Raw genomic sequence first — 4,017 nt, 5'->3', positions numbered from 1 at the left:
TATATATATATATATATATATATATATATATGTACACAAATAGGTGTGTATCTATATTTTTTTTATAAAATCGTGTTTGTTTATATTTTTTTTTTATAAAAATGTGTATGAATAATTTTTTATATAATACGTGTTCGTATACATTTTATAAAAACGTGTTTAAATAAGTTTTTATATAATAAGTGTTTGTATATATTTTATAAAATCGTGTTTGTATACATTTTATAAAATGTATACAAACACGTATTATATAAAAAAAATATTTAAACACGTTTTTATAAAAAAAATATAAACAAACACGATTTTATAAAAAAAATATAGATAAAATAGGTGTTTGTATACATTTTTTTTTGTAACATACGTTTTTGTATACATTTTTTTTAGAAAAACGGATTTCTATATATTTATATACTTAATAAATACTTATTTTTATAACTAAATATTTGATATACAAAAAACTTTTGAAGAAAGTTTTTATATATAAAATATAAGATTTTTATGTGAAAATACGTTTTTTTTTGTATAAATATGATGTTATAAAGAAAAAACATATTTCAAACAATTCTTTGAGAAAAAAAGTTGTAAAAAAACTAAAGTTGGGATGAATTCATAATAAAATTCTAAAATTTGGGCAAAAAGGGTAAAGTGTGGACCAAATTTGTAACAAAATTTAAAATTTGGGCCAAAAATGTAAATTTTGGATCAAATTTGTAATAAGATTTGAAATCTGGGCCAAAAATGTAATTTTTGAAAGTTAGATGACCTGTTGACTTGGTCAAAGGGTTAAATTGAATACGATTATCAGTATTTGAGACTTAATTGAATAAAAAAAATATATAGGGACTAAATCGATTATGAAGCCAATATGTAAGGATTTTATTGCAGTTTTCTTTCGTATGTATTGTTTAGTTTTTCTTTTGGTTTTTTCTATAGACCTGCAACCCTTCATTATAAACCCTTTAATTTCATTTTGATGAAGTTATGCGTAATAATCACTCAAGTGTTTGGCCATTTTGAGTTTTAGATTTCCAAAGTTCCCAATCCCATTAAAATTAGTTGCTGGTTTTGGGTTTTGAGTTTCTAAAGTTCTAATCCCACTGAAATATTGATGTCTTGAAGTCTATCATTAAGTTTTATTTTTTTCAATGTGTCTGTTAGTTAAGTTTGAAAATTAAAGGACAATAGAATGAATTATTTTATGCCACACTGGTCTTTTAAACACGTAGGTTGAGTTGTGTAGTGTCCCATATTAATTGTGTGGCTAAAGCAATATTAGGAGGGTGTGTTAAGATTATTTGTTTACTTTGTTTTAGATAAACTATGCATTGTCATTTGAAGAGATTACACTAAAGTTTATAGGCATAAGGGAACAGGTAAACACATCTTTTTTTAATTGATTAAAATTTAGCTTTGTTTGTTCTTGTATTTGGGTCTAAAATGTATACCATTAAAACCCACCAAGTCTTTCCACTAGTGACTTCCAAGTCTTCCATCAGTGAGTTTCAAATTCTCCATGGCAATAAGTTGCCGTGTTGAGTGTTGATTTATTGCTTTATAAATGAATTTGTTGCTGCATATATTATGTTGATTTTTTTTTTTCTTTTAATCTTCCTGTTCTTTAGATTATTGTATAAATGGAATTAATTAATAACATATTGTGGTTAAACAGGTTTTGCTGGTGGTTCTTAATTTGGATGAACAAGAGGAGCATTATACAAAGTTAGAAGTAAAAAAAGTTTTATTTAGTTTGATAGTTTTATGTTCAGTACTACCACAAAATTTAGACTTTTTTTTTAAGACATGTGTTTTAAGTAATGTATAATATTGTTGTTAGACACGTTAAATTTAAGTTAACGTAACGGTATTATGTTTTTCAATTATTATATTAATTGTCTTTTTATTATATTATATTCTATTTAAATTTTAAAAAATTGGACCAAATCTTTAAATTTAATGTTTTTATGGTAAAAAAAATGACAATAAAAGCATAAAATAATATTTATTTTAGCAATTATATAGTGGTATAGAAATAGTGTCACTAAAACTCAAAAGTTCTTTAGTGGCATAATAAAAAAAGTGTCACTAAAACCCAATAAGGCTGCAGCGGCACAACAAAAAAGTGTCACTAAAGGCCTTTAATGGGAGCGGGTTTATTGCCATTTTTTTTTGTGCCGCTGATTCTTCACGGGGGCTATAGTTGCACATTTTCGGTTTTTAGTAGCGCTTTTTCTATGTCACTAAATGTCATTTAGTTTGTAGTGGAATGAGGGTCTTTATCATTGATTATGACTATTACATGTGTTTGTCATTTTTTTATCAAGATTCTTTTATGGTAACCTTTTGTTGATAAGTGTAGTCAATTGCCCAAGTTGAGTCTCAATATTTTTATAGAAGCTTGATGATTTCTTATAATAACATTTGTAGCATTGTGTCTTTTTTCAAAGGTTTCCATAAACCTATTTAGCATTGGCTCAAAATCCATCTTCCTTTTGGGTGGTAGTTGTTCTTTTTGGTAGTATCCTTATTCGGTTTGCCTACATTTTTCTTCTTTTTGTTTTTTGTATTCTTCATATGGCAACCACTCTTTATTTCGCTTCCTCCGAACTTCATCATATTTGTTACCACTTAAGTAACACACTTGAACTTTTCTATTTCCATATTCATCCAAATCACAATGTCTAGTTAGGTGTGGCCCATTACAATTTTCACAACCAACTCTTATAGCATGTATAGATTGATTTAATTTCGTCATTCTTCGATCCATGTTTTCTAGTTTTGCCAATATTGCCCCTATGTTCCCATTCCCTCCATTTCCATTTCCTTTTATAGCATCTTCTTGTAGATTATGGTATTCTCGAGAGTGTTTTGCGAATTATTCGATTAGGTCTTTTATTGTGGTCGGATTCTTCTTGGTTATTGGCCCGTGAGAATCAAGAATTTGTCTTGTTGTAACGTTCACCCCATTTAGAAAATAGACGCCTCTTGTTGCACGTTCAAGTCATGTTGAGGAAAATTTCTTATAAGGCACTTATATCTCTCCCAAGCTTCGTATAATGGCTCTCCCATTTCTTGTTGTTAGTTTGATATCTTCTTCTTTAGCTTTGAGATCTTTAAAGGTGGACTAAATTGTTCAATAAACGCATCTTTAAGATTGTCCCGTGTTCGAATACCTCTAGGTGTGAGTGACTTCAACCAAATGTTTGCATCTCCAGTAAGTGTTATTGGAAGCATTCTTAAAAAATCGCATCTCTATTGACATTTGGTTCATTGAAGTAGTTAGCAATGTCCAAGACTTCATCGATATGCTTGAAGGCGTCTTTGTGGTTGTTCCAAAAGAATGAGATATCCTTCACCATGGCTAAAATATGCCCCTTGAGTTTAAAGTTGGTGGCTGCTAGAATTTCGGGTGGTACAAGACCCGACCCGTTGTTGTTACACAACCTTTTCTTATATTCCTACATCCTCATATCTGTTATGTCTGCCATCTCTTCGACCTCGCTTTTTATCTTGTCTCCTGAACATTCTTCGGTAGTTGTTTCTAGCTTGTATATTACTTCCTTCTTGCTTGGGGTTTTCTCAAGAAGCTCAATTTTGTCAAATTCAACAGTGTTACTAGAATCACCAACATTCTTGTCTTTCTTTTGGAAAGATGACTCTGGTTTTTTAAGTGGAGGAACTATTGGAGTTCTGGATCATCGGGTCATAAATCGATGACATAAGAGAAAAACAAAATGCATAAAACTGAACTAGAAAGAAAATAAACGAAAAATTGAAAAACACCGAACTCGCGTCATGAGGAGTATCCCTCACATTGAGAGAACTGATATATTTTTTTTTTGCAGAAAATTAACTTTTTGCGGTTTTTACACCATAAAAAAGATCGATTAACCTAAAGTAATTATATTAACAATTGAAATAGTTATTCCTTGGCAACGGCGGCCAAAACTTGATGTGCAATTTATATGCTATCTAGTTTTAAATTAATAATCCTAACCTACTTAACTAACTAATTGCACT

General features: G+C 29.4%; 1 non-coding gene across 1 annotated transcript; it reads left to right on the top strand.

The window, feature by feature from the left end:
* The first annotated feature begins 2,995 nt into the window (after positions 1–2,995).
* Positions 2,996–3,102, top strand: LOC111919873 (small nucleolar RNA R71). The gene has a single exon (XR_002859628.1). It is a non-coding gene; the product is annotated as a small nucleolar RNA R71 (small nucleolar RNA).
* The last annotated feature ends 915 nt before the right edge of the window (positions 3,103–4,017 follow it).

Source organism: Lactuca sativa, chromosome 1 (assembly GCF_002870075.4).
Source record: "Lactuca sativa cultivar Salinas chromosome 1, Lsat_Salinas_v11, whole genome shotgun sequence".
Classification (NCBI taxonomy): Eukaryota; Viridiplantae; Streptophyta; class Magnoliopsida; order Asterales; family Asteraceae; genus Lactuca; species Lactuca sativa.
This window is presented reverse-complemented; position numbering and strand designations above follow the sequence as displayed.